Genomic DNA, 22736 nt, shown 5'->3' on the forward strand with positions numbered 1-22736 from the left:
CTATTGTTTAGTATGAGTTCACTATCGTAAACCTTCAGTATGTCACTAAAATTGACCAATGCTTATCCATGGATACCACATTGGATTGATTTTTGTAGTCCATGAATGGTTAATTGATTTGACTTGTTGAATGAGAAAAACATATCCACGGTTTCTCTCTCACTATTGTTACAATGGAATCAATGAGAATTTTGCATGAATCTTAGTCCTGGACCAATCTGGTTCATTGTACTCAACCTTGATTGTCCAACAATCTTGATCTCACCTGCATCTCTGCAACTCCAAGTAAGCTTCAAAAATTTCCAAGCTTCTTTGTACCCAATGCCTTTTTTGAAATGTCAGCTTTTGATCCTCTATCTTTGCTAACATATACTAATTCAATCTCTCCTATAAATACATTCTCTCTCACAAAATGATAATGTATCTCAATGTGTTTTGTCCTAGCATGGAACACTGGTTCCTAGCTAACTATATAATGCTCATGTTGTCATAATGAATGACTATTGGGACATCTAATTACACATCCAAATTACCCAATAACTTTTGCATCCATACCACCTCACATGTTGCCATAGCAACACCTCTATACTCAGCCTATGTACTCAATAAAGGGATCACTGGTTGCTTTTTGTTGCTCCAAGTATATGCTACACTACCAAGGAAAAACATGAATTCATTGGTAGTTTTTCTATCAAACTTGCTACTAGCCCAATCTACATCTGTGTATCCAAACACATGTACATCCTTACTTGCCTCATAAAAAATTCTATAATGCAACGTGGACTTCATACATCTTCATATGCATTTGATTACATCCAAATGAGGCTTCTTAGCTACTTACATAAACAAACTCACAAGTCCAACAATATAGCTCAAGCTGGCCTTATAACAGTCACATAGATTAAAATTTCTACTATCTTCTTGAGCATAGTAGGGTCTTCTATCTCATCCCCAAAATCATTACTCAAATTTACATTCGCACCAATGGCACTGAAAGAGGCTTACATGCTATCATACCATATTTGGATAACATATCCAAGACATACTACCTTTGGGATAGCCATATACCATCAACACATCTAATCACCTCAATGCCAAGGAAGTACCTCAGCTCACCCAAATCCTTCATCTCAAACTTTTGCTTCAAAATGCCCTTGACATTATCAATCCCATTGTTGCTATTACTTGATATAATGAAGTCATCCACATAGATGACTATGATGAACAAACCTGTATGGCCCTTCCTCACATAAAGTGAGTGATCTACATCTAAAACATAAAAGCCAATGTTGATAAGATACTCTTTGATCTTGTTAAATCATACCCTAGGTTTTTGTTTCAATCCATAGAGCAACTTCTTTAACCTATGTGGGATGCTCTAAATCCTTGTAACCTATTAGTTGCTCCATATATACCTCTTTTTGTAAATCACCATGCAAGTAGGCATCTTCACATCCATTTGTTATTAAATCCAACATTTCATTGCTGCAAAAGTAATTAGACATTTGATAGTTGTCATCTTAGCAAATTGATTAAATGTCTCTTCATAATCTATGCCACATGTCTATGCATAGCCTTTTGCAACAACTAGCCTAGCCTTACACATACTAATAGAACTATTTGCATTATACTTTATTTTATAGACCTCTTACAACCAATAGATTTCTTGCCTTTGGGTAGTGGTACTAAATTCAAGTCTTGTTGGCCTCTAATGTATCCATCTCCTCATCCATTGATGTATACTAATGACCATGACCAATAGCCTCCTTAAAATAGGTGGGCTCAATATCCTCGACTACCTTTATCATATTAGCATAATGGTGAGCTATATAACTCTCAAAATGAAATATCCTAATAGGATATCTCATCTTGCTAGACCTACGTATCATTAGATCACTCAATGGAGCCTTTACGTTACCATGTGGTCTTTGTACACTTGGTGTCTTGATGATTGAAGGAGTACCGAGCTTGTAATTCCAAATCTCCGAGTCACTAGAGTCTCCATTAAGAATTGCATGACTACTAGATGTATTATCACCATCTGATACTTTCTTCTTTCCTTTGTCATTACATGTAACCTTAATAGATGCACTTGAAGATGTGGGACTACTCAATCTCCTAGAGACTAAGGACTTCCACTACTAGATGATATCTTTAGTCCATTAAGAGCTTGTGATTCTTGCTTTTCCGTCTACACATGACTATCATGATCATTAGCACCATCCAATACATCTCCAACCACTAGATGCATACCAACTTCAGTTCTCATAAAAAATAACATCCCTACTAACCAAAACTCACTATTAACCCAATGAAAATATATTTTTCAGCCTTTGGGTCCAATTTCTTCCTCAATTCACTAGGCACATTAACATATGCAATATAACCAAACACTTTCTAATGTGATATGTCAGGTTGCTTACTTATAAAAGATTATTCAAGAGTCATACCATGAATTACAGCTATGGGAGACCTATTCATAATGTAGATAGCAGAGTGAACAACCTTAGATAAAAAATGCTTGGGTATATTTTTTTAAGGCATCAATACATGTGCAACTTTTATAATATCTCTATTTTTTATTTCTACAACCCCATTTTGTTGTGGGGTACACTTACATGTGAACTATTGCTTTATCCTATGAGATCTCAAAGAATCATTGAACTCATTAGAGAGCTATTCTCCCTCTCTATCCAAACTCAAGCACTCAACTTTCAAGCCAATTTCTATATCAACAATAGCCTTGAAAGTTTTGAAGTACTCAAATACCTCACTCGTTTCCTTCATGAAATATACTTAGAGTTTTCTAGAGCAATCATCAATAAATATAACAAAATACTTACTACCACCAAGAGATATATTCTGGATAGGCCCCCAAACATCTGTATGCACCATATCAAGTATATTCTTTCTTACATCTCTGTCATGTAAAAATGGTTCCCTTTCCTGCTTTCCAAATTGATTATATATAAAAACTATGTGTGCTACTCGATAAACGCCTCACAACTTACAGATTTAAAATATGTAACATGTGTACCAAAGAACATCTGATATAGCTAAGATTAAAGTATGCCATGTAACTATTATCCCTAATTTTGCGGAGCTAAAATGGGGCTTGAAATGACCTTAGATGTGGCCTTTACCAAATCCTTGGCATCCAACCAAAAGAATGCCAATATTGGACTTGCTATATAAATACATATGCACAAACAAATTCATTGCTTGATCCACCTTCATGGGTGCAATTGGATACTATAAAACACTTTGCATTAGAATATCCCAACACCATCCCTTGTGGAAAAAATTATCCATCCAAAGAGTGTTCTACCACAAGTTACACTTTATATGATTCATGATACACTCTGATGTGTGGAACATATTATAGCACAACACATTGATTCCCATAGGATAGGTCACAACATTGCTCCTAAGCTACCTTCCCATTTTGGGATTTCTTAACATTTTTGTCCCTTTTCATTTTAGCAAGACATCCACTCTTCTTTGGCATTTAATACTCTAGTGTTGTCATCTTTGTTTGATTGCTCTAATCCACCCAAACAAGTTTTTTTAAAAAAATTTGAGGAAGAATCTTGTTTGGACTTATGGCCCTTCTTCCTAGGTTTCAAATGTAGACTTAGTCTTTGCATTCTTATTCTTCAAGCCTTTCATTAACACCTTATCTTTCAAGAACATCATAGTCACAATATTATCCAGAGTGCTGGCGAATAAAACATGAGTAGTAGCATCATTTTGAAGGGCTTTCCTCAAAGCGTTGACAAAATAGAAATTGACGGTTTCATAATTAGTTGTTAGATATTAATCAATCAATTCTTTAGCTTCCTAAATTGTGTTGCATAATCCTCCGTAATGAGATGCTCTTCATCCATATTTCATAGCCTTTCCAACATAAGGACATGGTCTTCTCCATATAATACCAAATCAGAAAGGCAATCTTAAGAGATTATCATTGATGCAATGTCTAAAGTTCCACTAAGAGACCCAAATCGAAAAGGAAATCTTAAGAGATTATCATAGGTGTAATGGTTAGAATTCCACTACGAGACCCAAATTACAACATTCTTATGCCATATAGTAAGGAATGCATAGGCCTTAGCCACTTCTAGATCCACACCATCTAGATTACTAATTGCATAGGTATTAATAAGTAGATTAACATGGCTAATAGCAACTTCAAAATTGTTACAATAGAATTTCTAGTAGTGCTAAGATTTTTAGAAGAATTCCCATTCAAGGGGGATTGATTTATGGGGTTGAATCTCTTAGGAAATAAGCATTGATAACCTTTAAAGGAGAAAATTCTAGAGCTTAGTTATAAAGCTATTGGCAAGAAATTAGCTATTATTTGAACATCCCTTTTAAAAAATGAGGGTTTGCATGACATCCATACAAGGCTTAGCTTGACCTCATCCTATGATGATGAAAATATTTTTGACTAGAATGAAATTTCTACATCATTTATAACAAGTGTTAAGTTGTATTGACTAGCATATATATATATATATATATATATATATATATATATATATATATATATATATATATATATATATATATATATATATATATATATATATATATGAAAATTGAAAATGGAATGTTGTGATCATGATCAAAAGAGTCAGTAGGGGCCTATTGGCACATATGGCTATGGTGGGATATCTACTGCAAAGGCTTTCATTGTTGATAGATGTACATAAACATGTATGTATGAGTGTATGCATCCATACATACATACATACATACATACATACATGCATGCATGAATACATACATACATACATACATATGTATACACACACATGCACACACATGTACTACACATGCATGTGTGCATGTGCACATGCACATGCACGCACAGACGCACGTGCGCACGCGCGCGCGCGCACGCACGCACGCACGCACGCACGCACACACACACACACACACACACACACACACACACACACACACACACACACACACACACACACACACACACACACACACACACACACACACACACACACACACACACACACACACACACAAGGTCTAATAGTTGAGGTAGTTAAATATATCATGCACATGACATGAACAAGGGGCACCCTTAGGCCACTAAGGCCTCGAATATGGTGGAAGTAGAGAAAGACTAGTTGAAATTTTTACCAACTATCCTCTAAAATATCTCATTGATAAGTCGACACGAGACATAAATGCCAGAGCAAAGCCACATTCACTCATGGATGGAAGAGAAGGCGATGCTAGGGGCTACGCATTGTAAGCTCTATGTTAGGGGCCATGACAATCTTTGCTGCAACAACGTTTGGAAAGATGGATAGTAATCAATGGCATTCAATTCCCTAGGACTTAATCACAGCAGTTGAAAGGTTTTGGAGGGGGGGGGGCTAGGAATATAGACAAAGCTAGGAGGATACACATAGGAGTATTGGGAAGGGCAGAGTCAATGCGGCCATGGGTAATAATGATAATGGATTGGTTAGCCATATTGCTTTGTAAGGGACTTCCAATAAGAATTTTGAGTTGATAAATGATGCAAAAGATGGTGTAGGAGCGGTAGAAGTTTGTACATGAAATTGAATGGGTAGGGAACCAAGTTGGAGAGGTGGCCCAAGTCTTCTAAGGGTTATATGGCTATCACCCAAAGCATTTGAGGATTGCTATTTACTAGTAAGGGACCATCCTAAGTTGTCATGCAATATCCATAATAAGGGCCTCAGAGGATGGGTGGACTTGCTAGAGGATTTGAGCCGATAGTATAGGATGGAGGAAAGGGAGGCCACCTCATTGGAAGGAGTATTGATCAAGATCAAGGAGGGCTAGCCTACTTCCCGTATGCCAAGATGCATGAATCTCTTGAGATGTCTTCAAATTGAGAGAGTTGTAATGGTTGCTATGATGCCAATAAGATAAAAGATTTCTAGGAAAAGGATGGGTACTTTGTCTTGAAGCTTTATGAACAGTTGAAGAGCAAGTCTCTGGAACCAAATTGAGAACATGGAAAGGAAGAGTTAGGAGGGTGTGGGGGTGCACCCCATCACATCATGTTAACTTAGTCCTAATTGATGTGCATGCATCTCCAATGAGTGGTGTATTGTCCATTCGATATAATACCATAATTGGATCTAGTGATCCTTCTTGAAATGCACCTCAAAATCCCATCTCAAATGGTCCACAAAGGCTAGGCTAGACAAATCAAGCATGCTAGGAGCTTATCAAAAGAAATACATGAAGATAGCTTAGTCACTCAGTGTCATGGCTAACCTTTCTTGATTAGTGGTAACCAACCAAAAGTTCAACACTAAGGAGAAAAAAGCATTCGAGGAGAAGAGGCTTCTAATCATGAAAACACTTGTATCCTTTATGTTAAGACTTTTGGATACAATCATGAATTTGAAAAGGATTGAACAATGTGCTGAAAGAAAATTAGAAAGTCTCCATATGTTTTGTATTATACTGTTTACTTGAACAAGACTTAGTCTTGGAAGTCTAGTATTATCCAATGTTTTGACTGGATAATGGGTGATGATAATGTGCATTTTTTTCTATCATTATTACCATCTTGACAATCACAAAGTGATGTGGATGTTGTTGATGATAGTATCATGCATGTGCATTTTATAAGGGAGTGCAAGACTTGAGGTTTCCTAGCTCGACACACTAGGATTGCTTATCAGAAGCATGCATGTTAAGCTTATCAGGCCACAAATTTTTATGGAGCAAGGACTTTTAGGTAACATGTTTTGATGGCTCTACATCATCTTAACAGTTCAAATATTTCTCAACTTACATGTTGTATCTACCTTCTACATTACACCATCAACATTTTCTCTTCCTCTCTCTTCTTCGTATAACCTTCCCACAAAAGTACCCACCCTTCTCCTCCACTGACTTGGTCACACCCTTTGGGCTCCATCCCTCCTACTCAAAACTTTAGCAAAGGACGACAAAGTATAATGTTGCTTATTAGAAGAAGATGAGCAAGAAGAAGAGGAGTAGGTTATCCTCATCTCGTCACAAATTGATGCCCCAAAATAGACCACTTGGTAGTGTGAAGACAAACATACTATCAGATAAAGGATGGTGGTGGTAGATTGGACAAGAGGGTAGTGGCAGTTCATGAGTGAGGAACTCTGTTGCTCCTATAGCTCAGACACCATGACCAATATGCATAGTGTCTATGTATATTTTGCCTCATTATAATTTTACTTTGCATTGATCACTTAGCTCATCACAAACTAATACCAAGGCATGACTTGAATGACATTTTTGCCTCCAATGCCATGGTTGTTGATGCACCAATGCTAAATGATAAAGCCCATGCACTTAGGTTTTCTTATCCATTACATCTCTTTAGTTTTAACATTTGGCTTTCAATGGCTATAAGATAAATGCATTGTCATGTGTACACTCCTTTCTTAGAGTTGCATTATGAATCCTAGAAGTTGTGCTTCTCATTGAGAAAGTGACTATTTCTAAATGTGAATTTGAGTTTTTAAAGTATAGCTATTCATTACAATTATTGGGGGTTTCATACATCATTAGGCATGAAGCACATTATTTGTTGCACATGAAGCATGGCATCCATCGTGGTTGCTTCCATTTAGTCACAAAAACCTCAAGTGAGCAAGCTCTTGAAGTCTTACAAGCTTCACAATGGACCCAACTATGCATGAAGTGTAATTAGCGAACATTTTCAACATCGTGCTTCAAATTGCAATACGATTATACTAAAATTCAAAATCAAATGATAAGAATTCATTTATGATATTGCATTTATAGTTCTTTGACATTATTTGCATTCTTATTTCATGAACAATGTGTGGTTTTTCCATTGAGATATAGTATTCCTTAGTTATTTGAGTGTCGAAAAGTGAGGTCAATTACCTCTAGTGCTTTTTTGGTTTCCCACGTCATTTTATGCATCTTAAATGCACGTTTCTTTAGTATTTTATAATGAATCCTTAGAATATGGGTTTTTTTTTTGGGTTAAGAAACAAATGTTTGCATAGTATCAATTAGAGCATTTACAAGCATAAAAGCTACCAAGGCACAACTGCTTGACAATCGTGCATTCCCACACAAAATCGATAATGAGTGAGTAATGTAATGACACTAAGGGATGCATGAGTCAAAGGTTTTGCAATTATAAATATAAAACCCACATTTAGTATATAATAGTCTGTGTTGTAGCTTTAAGTAGCTTAAAATGGTACATTATTAAGCAAGGAGTGTGTCATTTGTTACATGTGAAGTGCATCCCATGGTTTCTTCCCTTTGGTCACAAAAATGCTAAGCGATCAAGGTGTAGCTGCACAAGCTCTGCAATGATACCAACCGCATAAAGCACAATTAGTGGGCTTGGTTAGCAACATTAGCTAGGCTAGCTAGTATATCGTAAGAAAAGCTTTTGGAGGCAGGCCACATGGCAATAATATTGGCCCTTGCAATGTGTAGAGAGTGTGCCATGTGACAACTCCATATACGTTTTGGATCTCTCTTTGTCTCTCTCTCCATCTCTTCCCTTTCCCCATCATTTAGGGTCATAGACCAAGGTTGCAAAGTGTCCAACCCAACCCACACACACACACATGCGCATGTGCATGTATACATGCTCCCTCTCATAGTAGACACAAACATAGATACACACACAAGGTCATGGCTGCCTATGCCACCACATCCATGCCACCACATCCATGTCACCACTCTTGTGCTACTCATGTATCACTCCTCCTTTGTTGGTTCCTTCATTGCTAGCTTTCTATAAGACTTCTACATGTGACTCCTAAGCTACTAGTCTCCTCCTCCATTTGCTTATTGAGAGTGGGGTATCACTCTTTTGCTACTAGCTTGTCCTCCATTTGCTTGCACACGCGTGCATGCACGCATGCACGCACGCACGCACATGCACACGCACACGCACACGCACACGCACACGCACACGCACACGGACACGCACACACACACACACACACACACACACAAATAAATATATAGAGAGAAACATGGATGTTTATTGAGCCACACCTCCTCACATATGGCCAGTTTTGTGAAAGAGAAGGTGGGTCTACCAGAGAAAGGGCTAGCTTTGATAGGAAGTGGTCGAGGGTTAGCAATATATATATATATATATATATATATATATATATATATATATATATATATATATATATATATTTGTATTTCATTCATCCATATGGGGAGGTGCAGAGAAGGTGCAATGTTGAAGGATGCATAGGAAGAACAACACAACCCCTTAGAGAGTGGGGCATGTCCCTCTTTGGAGCTCACACACCTTCATGCCCTAGTAGGATGGAAGAAAGGCTTTGCATGACTCAAAAAAGAAAGCTTGACCTACATGCAAGGCATGCAAATCGTGTGAGATGGATTAGGACATGCTTTCTTGTTGTAGATACTTTGAGGAGACCTATTGAATGAATTGTTATATTGTCGATTGCATATATATATATATATATATATATATATATATATATATATATATATATATATATATATATATATATATATATATATATATATATATATATATATATATATATATATATATAGCCCTTGTCATGACCCACCCATGCCTGGCCTAGCTACCCATGCATCCACCTGTGCTTGCACTCGGCCGCTTGCTTGGATATTGGTTTGCATAAACTATCCGTAACATGTATAAACCCAGTGCTATGCTTTGCAAGGCATAGGTGTTGAGTGCCTATAGTAAGGATTGAGTAGAAAGTATACAACAATTTGTTCTTTATATTCTAGCGCCCTAGTTGTTGTTCTTAGCTCAGTCACGCCATTTATTTGGTCTTCAAAAGGGACTAGAGTAATTCCATATGAAGGTAGAAAGTTTGGTTGATGTAAGCAAAGAGGTGATCTACCTTCTACATTACACCATCAACATTTTCTCTTCCTCTCTCTTCTTCGTATAACCTTCCCACAAAAGTACCCACCCTTCTCCTCCACTGACTTGGTCACACCCTTTGGGCTCCATCCCTCCTACTCAAAACTTTAGCAAAGCACGACAAAGTATAATGTTGCTTATTAGAAGAAGATGAGCAAGAAGAAGAGGAGTAGGTTATCCTCATCTCGTCACAAATTGATGCCCCAAAATAGACCACTTGGTAGTGTGCAGACAAATATACTATCAGATAAAGGATGGTGGTGGTAGACTGGACAAGAGGGTAGTGGTAGTTCATGAGTGAGGAACTCTGTTGCTCCTATAGCTCAAACACCATGACCAATATGCATAGACTCTATGTATATTTTGCCTCATTATAATTTTACTTTGCATTGGTCACTTAGCTCATCACTAACTAATACCAAGGCATGACTTGAATGACATTTTTGCCTCCAATGCCATGGTTGTTGATGCACCAATGCTAAATGATAAAGCCCATGAACTTAGGTTTTCTTGTCTATTACATCTCTTTAGTTTTAACATTTGGCTTTCAATGGCTATAAGATAAATGCATTGTCATGTGTACACTCCTTTCTTAGAGTTGCATCATGAATCCTAGAAGTTGTGCTTCTCATTGAGAAAGTGACTCTTTCTAAATGTGAATTTGAGTTTTTAAAAGTATAGCTATTCATTACAATTATTGGGGGTTTCATACATCATTAGGCATGAAGCACATTATTTGTTGCACATGAAGCATGGCATCCATCGTGCTTGCTTCCATTTAGTCACAAAAACCTCAAGTGAGCAAGGTCTTGAAGTCTTACAAGCTTCGCAATGGGCCCAACTATGCATGAAGTGTAATTAGTGAACATTTTCAACATTGTGCTTCAAATTGCAATACGATTATACTAAAATTCAACATCAAATGATAAGAATTCATTTATGATATTGCATTTATAATTCTTTGACATTATTTGCATTCTTATTTCATGAACAATGTGTGGTTTTTCCATTGAGATATAGTATTCCTTAGTTATTTGAGTGTCGAAAAGTGAGGTTGATCACCTCTAGTGCTTTTTTGGTTTCACACGTCATTCTATGCATCTTAAATGCACGCTTCTTTAGTATTTTATCACGAATCCTTAGAAGATGAGTTTTTTTTTTGGGGTTAAGAAACAAATATTTGCATAGTATCAATTAGAGCATTTTCAAGCATAAAAGCTACCAAGGCACAACTACTTGACAATCATGCATTCCCACACAAACCATAATCGATAATGAGTGAGTAATGCAATGACACTAAGGGATGCATGAGTCAAAGGTTTTGCAATTATAAATATAAAACCCAAATTTAGTATCTAATAGTTTGTGTTGTAGCTTTCAGTAGCTTAAAATGGTACATTATTAAGCGAGGAGTGTGTCATTTGTTACATGTGAAGTGCATCCCATGGTTTCTTCCCTTTGGTCACAAAAATGCTGAGCGATCAAGGTGTAGCTGCACGAGCTCTGCAGTGATACCAACCGCACAAAGCACAATTAGTGGGCTTGGTTAGCAACATCAGCTAGGCCAGCTAGTATATCCTAAGAAAATCTTTTGGAGGTAGGCCACATGGCAATAATATTGGTCCTTGCAATGTGTAGAGAGTGTGCCATGTGACAACTCCATATATGTTTCGGATCTCTCTTTGTCTCTCTCTCCATCTCTTCCCTTTCCCCATCATTTAGGGTCATAGACCAAGGTTGCAAAGTGTTCAACCCAACCCACACACACACACATGCACATGTGCATGTATACACGCTCCCTCTCATAGTAGACACAAACATAGATACACACACAAGGTCATGGCTGCCTATGCCACCACATCCATGTCACCACTCTTGTGCTACTCATGTATCGCTCCTCCTTTGTTGGTTCCTTCATTGCTAGCTTTCTATAAGACTTCTGCATGTGACTCCTAAGCTACTGGTCTCCTCCTCCATTTGCTTATTGAGAGTGGGGTATCACTCTTTTGCTACTAGCTTCTCCTCCATTTGCTTGCACACGCGCGCGCGCACGCACGCATGCACGCACGTGCGCGCGCACACACACACACACACAATAAATATATAGAGAGAAACATGGATGTTTATTGAGCCACACCTCCTCACATATGGCCAGTTTTGTGAAAGAGAAGGTGGGTCTACCAAAGAAAGGGCTAGCTTTGATAGGAAGTGGTCGAGGATTAGTAATAAATCTCTCTCTCTCTCTCTCTCTGTCTCTCTGTCTCTCTCTCTCTCTCTTTGTATTTCATTCATCCATATGGGGAGGTGCAGAGAAGGTGCAATGTTGAAGAATGCATAGGAAGAACAACACAACCCCTTAGAGAGTGGGGCATGTCCCTCTTTGGAGCTCACACACCTTCATGCCCTAGTAGGATGGAAGAAAGGCTTTGCATGACTCAAAAAAGAATGCTTGACCTACATGCAAGGCATGCAAATCGTGTGAGATGGATTAGGACATGCTTTCTTGTTGTAGATACTTTGAGGAGACCTATTGAATGAATTGTTATATCGTCGATTGCATATATATATATATATATAGCCCTTGTCATGACCCACCCATGCCTGGCCTAGCTACCCATGCATCCACCTGTGCTTGCACTCGGTCGCTTGCTTGGATATTGGTTTGCATAAACTATCCATAACATGTATAAACCTAGTGCTATGCTTTGCAAGGCATAGGTGTTGAGTGCCTATGAAAGTATACAACAATTTGTTCTTAATATCCTACTGCCCTAGTTGTTGTTCTTAGCTAAGTCACTCCATTTATTTGGTCTTCAAAAGGGACTAGAGTAATTCCATATGAAGGTAGGAAGTTTGGTTGATGTAAGCAAAGAGGTGATCTTGGGCCATGAAAACATCCTATCACAATTTGGTTTGGATAAACATTTGTAACTTTACCAACAACTAATACATATGTTACCAAGGGTTTGCCTATAGAGTGTTGCTTTATGCTTCTCCCTTATTCGTGTCCATGCTATAGCTTAGTTGTTCCCAAAAAGATCCATTCTCTTTTATTTAGATTCATGGGTGAAAAAAAACTAATGAATCTCCCACCATGCTAAAGTTAAGAGGCCAATCTCAACTAAGCGTATGAATATGTTGGCAAAATATGGAAGTTGCTACCTTTTTAAAATTCTTGAAACAAAACCATTTATCTTGAAATGCAATCCTGAAGGAATTTCTTTTGCCTTTTGTCATGCAATTTCACAACTTGAAATTGCACCTGAATCCACAATTTAGGGTTTAAGGTTACAGTAAGAGTGCAAGCAATAGTGTACTTAAGAAAAAGAGTGACTTTCTTTGGGTTTAGGAATTTCTAGTTCATAGGTTGAGTTGATTATTTCAAGCTAAAATATTTCAATGCCAATATTAATATCCTTTTTTAAAGAAAAGAGATGTGTATGTATTCAAGTTTTGAAGTCGTGAAATAGTATATTATGTTAACAATTTGAGCCTTTACATTATGGACTTGTTATCAAGGGACAATGAACTCCTTGATAATAGATTCTATACATGGTCCCATACAACAAGTCCAACACACAACACCCTTTACAATTGATTCAATATTTGGTTCCATACAACATGTCCAAATTGGTCAACAACAAAGAGGAACCCATGACCTTGAGCATATCACACACTTTTTAGTACTTGAACTAATAGACTTCAATAGTTTTTTGTGTTTTTTAAACACGATGATCATGCCACACTCAATTCTTATACAAAATCAAGAGCATAAAAGCTCAATAGAACATTCACTTTAGCCAATCCTCACTTTCACACATTAGCATAAATGACATTGTATGGGAGCATATGTGTTTTAAATCTTTGCCATGTTATGCTATGGCTTCTCTGGAACCGGGCTCCTTGTTAGGACACTTATGCCACACTCATCGTTGGAGCGAAAGTTACGTGCGCTTGAAATTTAGTCATTCATTCTATAACATTGGTCCTTGGTGGTAAACTCGAAAAGCAAATTCACACAGACATTATTGGTACACTTGCACTATAACTAAAGATGCGCGTGGAAAGTCCCTTAGAGATTTGCCACTTTTACCTCTGAAGAAGCCTAATGGCCTTGGGTGTGGGCAAGTGGGAGGGGCATATGAACGCACGCAACGAGTAAAGGTATAAAAAATTTGACGTGGGTCCCATCCAGGCTGTGGCGCGCAATGGCGAGCCGTGATTGGCTGGGCCCCGCCTGACAACTCAAAAAGAGAGCAAAGCGCCCCGCCGCCCGCAATTCTATCGACTGGATGGTCGAATGATTCCCCCTTCGCCTTTCTGCGCAATCTTTTGCCTTTCTCTTTTCTTTTCGTTAAAAAAAAATCCCTTGCTTTCCTAGGAACCCTTTAATAAAATAAAATAAAAATTCCCGTAAACACATATCAAAATCACGAAGGTGGAGGGGAACGTGAAGACGGTGAGGCACACGCCGAAGTGCTTACCACACCCTCATATATCAAATAGACCCTCTCCATGTCTTGTAAGTAAAGTAAAGTCACCCCCTTTATAGTAGCTAAGAATGTCAGGAACAGTGTCACATGTCACTTATTGCTTTACTTCTTCACTTCAAGAATGTATACACGTATTGCATGTAAAGTTGACGTGTGAATGCAATGAACATGTGCAACTACTACTTAAAACCAGCCATGAGATTGGGTGCACACATGCTCTTAGCTTACATCTATAATAAATAGATGTTTATTATAGAGCTGATGATCATTATGAGTTCCCATAAGGCCGTTGTTACTTGAATAATTTCTACCATAAGAAAGTTGATATCTTACTACTACAGGAATCAATCTTCGTGAAGCATAAAAATCTACCCCATTGGTTGTCAAGAATCACGTGGTGGGGGGAGTTGCTTGAGTTGCTGTGCTAAACACACACCATACACATAAGAGGAAGCTCACTCAAGAATACAAGAAGAGAGATGGAGGCCAAAGCATTTTCTTGCTGGTTTTCTTTTTTCTTCTTCCACACACAATATAATATATACAAAGTACAGATAAGATACAACATAAAGGAAAAGTGGCCTACTAAGTTAAACATTGCATAATTGATTATACTAATCAACTGGTGGTATAACTATGCTAGTTGTAAGTAGGTGCAACAAACTAAATATAATAAGTGATGAGTCAGTGGCCATGTGAGGATCATAATGACCACCAACATGATAAGTGTAGATATGCATATCTATCTAGCTAGGCGGTCCATCATCAATGTCCGCATGTGTTGAGCTTGCCATCTCAACACTCCCCCTCAAGCTCAACTGTATCTCTACAACTCCAAGTAAGCTTCAAAACTTTCGAAGCTTCTCTGCACCCAATGCCTTTGTAAAAATGTTAGCTATTTGATCATGTGTGCTGATATATACCAAGTCAATCTCTCTTGCAAGTATATTCTCTCTCACAAAGTGGTAGTGCACCTCAATGTGTTATATCAGACTCCCTACTATCCTCTTGAACATAGTAGGGTCTTCTTACTCATCCCCAACGTCATCACTCAACTTCACGTTTTGCTCCAATGGTATTAAAAGAGGTTACATGCTGTCATATCATACTTGGATAACATACCCAAGCCATACTACCTTTGGGATAGCCATATACCATCATTACATCTGGTCACAACTCAATACCAGGAACTTCTTCATAAAAAAATCCTTAACTTTAGCAATCCCATTGTCACTGTCACCGGTAATAATTAAGTCATCCACATAGATGACTATGATGACCAAACCTGCATCCCCCTTTCTCACATAAAGTGAGTGACTAGCATAAAAAATATAAAAGCTAAGATTGACAAGATACTCTTCGATCTTGTCAGAGCATGCTTTAGGTACTTGCTTCAGCCCATAAAGCACATTCTTTAATCTACATACATATGTGGGATGCTCTAAATCCTCATAACCTACTAGCTACTCCATATATATCTCTTCTTGTAATTCACCATGTAAGAAGGCATTCTTGACATCCATTTGTTGCAAACTCCAACCTTTGGCTGTTACCAAAGTAATTATACATCGAACAGTTTCCATCCTATTAATTGGACCGAATGTCTCTTCTTAATCTATGCCATAGGCTTGAGCATAGCCTTTTGTATTCGGCCTAGCCTTATACTTGCTAACCGAATTATTTGCATTATGCTTGATTTTATAAATTCACTTATAGCCAATAGCTTTCTTGTATTTAGGCAAGGATACCAAATCCAAAGTCTTATTGCCTTCTAATGCAACCATCTCCTCATCCATTGCTCCATCCCAATGAGCATGACCAATAGCATTCCCAAAATAAGTGGGCTCAACATCCTCAACTACTTTCACCATATAAGCATAATAGTGAGTTATAGAGCCTTCAAAACCAAATCTTTTAATAGGGTATCTGACCCTACTAGACGTGCGTACCACTGGATCACTTAGTGGAGTATTTACATTACTATGAGGAATACCAAGCTCATAATCCAAACTCTCTGAACCATTAGAATTTCCATCAAATCCCAAATGACTAGTAGATGCATCATTACCATCCAACACTTTCTTCTTTCCTTTGTCTTTACTTGTAATACTTGTAGATCCACTTGAAGATGTGGGGCTACTCATTCTCTCGATCAAGGGCTAATTGTAGATGTAGTACCATATGATGTTTCTAGTCTACTAAGGCTATGTGATTCTTTCTTTTCTTTTTGCACATAGCTATCATGATCATTATCATCATCTAATACATCATCAATAGATGGATACCAACTCCTCATCTCATAAAAAATAATGTCCTTGCTCACTTTGAACTCACCTGTAACATGGTTATAACAATGATACCCTTTCTTCTCTAAAGAGTATTCAATAAAAATACAATTTTCAGCCTTTGGATCAAGCTTCTTTTGCAACTCATCTGGCACATGAACATATGCAATACAACCAAACACTTTCAAGTGTGATACGTTGGGCTTATTGCCTGTAAAGCATTCTTCAAGGGTCATCCCATGAACTGCAGCTATGGGATTCTATTCATAATATAGGCAACAGTATGAATAGCTTTATACCAAAAATGTTTTTGCATATTGTTTTCAGCCCATCAATGTTCGTGCAACTTCTGCGATATATCTATTTTTTTCTTTCTGCAATCCCATTTTGCTATGGGGTATACATTTAAGTAAACTGTCTCTTTATCCCATGAGACCTCAAGAAGCCACTAAACTAATTAGAGAGGGAGATACTCTCCCCCTCCATCTGATCTCAAGCACTTACCTTTCAAGCTTGTTTCTGTTTCAACAACTACCTTGAAAGATTTGAAGTGCTCAAATACATCACTTTTTTCCTTTATAAAGTATACCCATAGCTTCCTTGAACAATCATCAATAAAGGTGACAAAGTATTTTCTCTGCCGCTAAGAGGGACATTTTGTGTAAGCCCACAAGTATCTATATGTACAACATCAATATATTTCTACTCACACCTTTATCATGTGAAAAGGGTTGTCTTGCCTGCTTACCAAACTGGCATGCTTCATTAACTTTATGAAATTCTGCAACTCCAAAAGTAGGAAACCCTATAACCAATCCTTTGAACTGCATTAATTTTGGCCTTTGCACATTTGCATGTCCAATGCATTTATGCCATATTTCAATGTCCGCAACCACTCCTTTCCCTTTAGTATACATAACAGCATTCATTGCAAGAATTCCAACATCTAAAGTGAACATGCTACCAACTCTACTTTCTTTTGTGACCTACGTACACTTATCATTAAAGTCTTCTACAAAACAACCTTTTACATTAAATCAAAGTCACAAACCTTGCTCTATCATTTGGCCAATAGACACTAAATTCTTTGTGATTGATGGTACATGTAATACATATGATAGACTCTTCGTCTAGCCATCATGCAAGGATAAGGAAACCTTTCCAATGTGTGAAATTGGGTGGCATGTCTATAAATAACCTAGATTTTGTAAGTCCCGCATCTCTCTAGACCATTCAACATGATTAGTCATATGATCAGATACACTTGAATCAACATACCATACATGATCATGTGTCCCTTTTCCTATAATACCATTCATTATATGCTACATAATAAATAGACGCTCATTTTTGTCTTCATTATGTTGTGAAGATGATGCATAGTTTCCTTGTTGCAATTTACCAATGCAGATATCATCTTTCTTAGCATAGCAATGGAATGCAATATGACATGTTTTGTCACAATAATGACAAACAATAGTAAAATTTTCAAAACCTCTGTTCTCCCATCCACCTCTTCCTCTAGAGTTCCCCCTGTCTCTAAAGTTTCCACGACCTCCTGAAACCTGTGTTTCACCAAATTGCTGATTTAACTTATTTTGCTAGTTATCACCAACATGTTCCATACCATGGCCTCTCAAAGAGGATTTTCCACGTCCCTTTCTTGAACTTGAGTAGAATTCTTGGACCTGTTCACCATTTCTTATAGATGAGTCACTCTCTATATTGATCTCTTCGGTAATTATGAGAGAGACCAACTCATCCAAATCTAAAAATGGTTTTTGTACACATTTAGAAGTGACAAATGATTTCCAAGCCTTTTCATTATTAAGGCCACTCAAAGTAGATGGAACTAAATCGAGTCATCTTTATGCATTGCATCAATCATTACTAAAGCATTTGCAATGCTCCTCACCTTCAAAACATACTCATTGACATACATTTTTTCTTTCTTTAAGGTAATCAACTCTTGCTTTTAAGGGATTTCCATTGTTCTTTGCCATTATCACAAAAATGATACAAAATAGCAAACAAGTCTTTTGCAACCTTTCACAATAAGTATAGAGCAATATAATAAGCAACCTTTTTCACTGATTGGTCAATAGTACATGTAATTTGTTATACAACCAAAATTGCAATATACCTTGAAATTTCTATTTGCAACATTGCAACTCTAAAACGGAGCCTGAAATGGGCTTCACATGCCCAAAGAAGTAGCAGGTAAGCCTAAAAGGGCTTGTCTATAGAATATAAAGTGCTCTGCTTGTATACCAAATCTCACAACAATATGAAATTTTCACTCTGTGCTTACGGTGCCTCCACATGTACTATCCAAGAGAAAGAGTGGAAGAATGGGAGTTCTTCTTACTCGTTGCTTGCTTACTCGAATCTTTTCTTCTTCTTCACTTCAACCTCTAAAACCAAGCTCTCTCATTGGCGTTGCTCTGAAACCATGCCAATAATCATGTGGTGGGGAGAGTTGCTTTGAGGTGCTATGCCAAACATACGTCATACACATTACACAAAGTATATATAAGATACAATATAAAAGAAAGTGGCCTACTAAGTCAAATAGTTCATAATTAACTATACTAATCAACTTACACTATAACTATGCTAGTTGTAGGTAGGTGCAACAAACTAAATATAATAAGTGATAAATCGGTGGCCATGTGAGGATCATAATGACCACTGACGTGCTAAGTGTAAACGTGCAAATCCATCTAGCCAGGCTGTCCATCATCAATGCCCGTACGTGTTGAGCTTGCCATCTCAACATTGGCATTATCAATATGATCATCATTCCTATTGGAAGGATCTCCCACCTCATCGGTGGTGTTAGGACTTTTTGTTTTTCCAATAATGCTCTATGAATTTTACATTTACTGGTTTAAATGGTACTCTTTCTATATTTGCTTGTGATTTTTCATTTTCCTTCATGTGTTTTTTTTTCTAGTTTAGAGTTCTATCCATTTGGCAAACTGATTTGATAGTCTATTGATAGATGATCATGTTTGATTCATTGCATCCATCAATTGCCCATGCCTAGAGAAGTATTGGGTTTCATGCATGTAGAAGATAACATTGAATTAAATAAGCTCCCCATAAATTTGGGCATCATATGGGATCCTTGGATACCATTTTCAAAAAGGGAATCCTTGATTTGAAGTGTGTGCTACTCCAAAGCCTTGTTTTTATCCTATGTCTTATCATGATGGTGCAATCATGTAGTACTTACTATTACTAAATGTACAATAACTTTTGCTAGGAAACTCCAATTGAAAAAAGTATTGATTTAAATCAAAGCTTAATTTACCTCTTCAAGTGGAGTACTAAAGCTCATAATTTAGTTCAATACATAAAAAGTTTTAGCTATTGAAAGCTAGCCAACAGAATTTGTCCTAGACTTATCCGTGTATGAATAGACCCATGGGTGATCTGTATGCTCAATTCGAGCCCTACAAAATCCTATAGGATCATTGTATGGAATGTAGACATGTTGAAGAATAGTGAAAGACCTATGTATCACCTGTAAGAGGCTTAAGATAACCTATGACACTTGCCTTTGAACTTGCAAATTCCATGTTTCTCATTGTGACATGTCTAATAATCTATGTAAACTTATAATGAACGACGAATCCCTTGTAGATTGCTATAGATCTAAGAAGTCAATTTATTCTTGCACGATAACTCTCTTTTCAATTCTCCATAGCACAGTACCTGTGTGAGGAATAAAACAATATTTTTGACTCCCTACATGGGCTTTGAGACTTGAGGGGTGTGCAAATTTCCTCCTCAAGCTAGGTTGTGCATCCCATCGAGATCTTCAATACAGTGAGAGTCACCTCTCCTTTGTCTTGTACCTCACTCAAAACACACTTTTTCCTTATGGGTATTTTAGTATGGTAGCCCAATTTTGGGATAATCAAACAACAACGATATGCATGGATTGGAAATACAATTTCAACCCTTTTATGATATGCAATACCAATTGAGTGGAATAGTAAAATGAACTGGGACAAGGGATTTATTGTAGGTAAGCAATAATTCACTACATTACCTTATTACAATCTATTTATATTTCCAATGATCAAGCACAACTAATCAGTCCAACTTAAGAATTAAAATGAAAAGCTCACGTTTAATTGACCCCGATGACAAAATTTCCAATCCAAATGCATTGATAGAATACAATAGGCTATAATTTAAAATAAAGTGGCATTAAAACAAGAGGATGTCTTCAAAGCTATTGAAAAAATCAATTCTTAGATTTCCCAAACAATTGGATATAAGCTTAACAATAGGATGATGAAGAGAGATTATGAATCAAGAGAGCACCTTGCTTAAATCTCGATGTGGAATCCCCTCCAAATCCAATGCAAGGATGCTCAAAGGATTATGTAGATCTCTCCTTGAGTAGTCTTCAATGTTTTCCCATGTGTAGAAATGAGACATTGAGATATTTGGCATGAAAGCCCCAATTCATAGCTCCAAAATAATACTCCATAACTCTAAAGTTTCTATTGATGCTCTTGAGCTCAAATGTCAAATAATGGAAAGCCACGGTAGCTTGGAGATTGATATGCTTTAGCCTTGAAGGTCCTTTAGCTCTCTTAAAATACTAAAAAATAAGAGAGAATGAAGTCTTTCTTAAAGGATCCCCAAATTCATCTTCATGGAAGTCTCTTGGTGTCAAATGAGCTTCAATACTTCAAATCTTTGTACAAGCTTGAAGTAGCACTGTTGTAGGTGAATTCTAGGAGCCAAAATATGAAGAATCATTCAATATTTGAAAAATCTTGTGATTTGTAATGGTTGTCCATGTAATGTGCTGCCTGAGCTTTCCTTGCCGGTATGTTCTTAGTAGCCCATTAAGAGATGTCCTAGGGAGCACCGTCTAGGATTTTGATAAAACCCTCAAAGTTTGCTAACTAGGCTTACTTGAGTCTAAATGCAGTGGAAGTTTCGATCGCTCCATCGAGGATTGACCTGAATTTTTATGGTCAAATCTATTACTAGTAGCTAATTGGTATTAGCAGATTCTAAAGTGATGCGAATCATGCTTTCTTGTTTCTAATGGTCCATCAAGTGCAATTTTTATTCCTTCTTAGAAAAGCTCTTGGCTTACCGAGACCAGCCAACCATAGGTCTAGATACGTTGGGGGTCCATCCTCTTGCTTCCATTGAGAGAGTAGTTTTAGTTATCTAATTACCTACCACTTTAGGTTCAACATATAAAAATAGCTTCTTTGAATTATCTCTTGTTACAAATTTGTTACACGCCTTTAATTCACAACATAGAATAGAGTAAAGAAATTCCTTCTTAATAGTTCATTAAAAAAAAATACATTTACAATGTTTTCTGTTCAAAGTATTATTCTCTCCAATTCCGTTTCCCAACTAGTATTGGAACTTCTAGGACATAGTTTGGAAATCGAAGGGTAGTTGGAAATTTGTAAGAGCCTAAGGAGTTTGTGACCAGAGCCCCATGGTATCCTCATCTCCTCCTGCCGGCTAGAGTTCCCTATGACAAGACCTTTTGCGTCATGATCGTTCTATTCTCACTAACATGAAACAAAAGAGAAAAACCCCTTTGGAGTAGGTTTTATTCACACTGGCCTTGGGGAGCTCTAGTGCCATTAGGAACATTGCCTCAGTTGACGTTCTATGCTCACCGGAATACTGCCTCAATTGGCGATCTGTACTCAGTCATCCATCTTTTAGCCTGATGATTTTAGAAAAGATCAACACCTAGCTTATAATCGCAAACATCTTTATTTCGAATGCATTATACTTAAACTTCTAACAGGTTTATTTCCAAGACAAATTTTTTCTTTCCAAAAAATTAATAACATTGGGACAAATTAGAATAAGTGAAAAAATTAGCGTAAGTGAAAATACCTAATAACATCGAGACAAATTAGCATAAGTGGCAAAATTAGCGTAAGTGGCAATACTTAATAACACCGAGACAAATTAGTATAAGTGGAAAAATTAGTATAAGTAGCAATACTTAATAACATCGAG

The sequence above is a fragment of the Lygodium microphyllum genome, chromosome 1, assembly GCF_053477565.2.
Source record: "Lygodium microphyllum isolate KBCC chromosome 1, Lygodium_microphyllum_v1.1.10, whole genome shotgun sequence".
Lineage (NCBI taxonomy): Eukaryota > Viridiplantae > Streptophyta > Polypodiopsida > Schizaeales > Lygodiaceae > Lygodium > Lygodium microphyllum.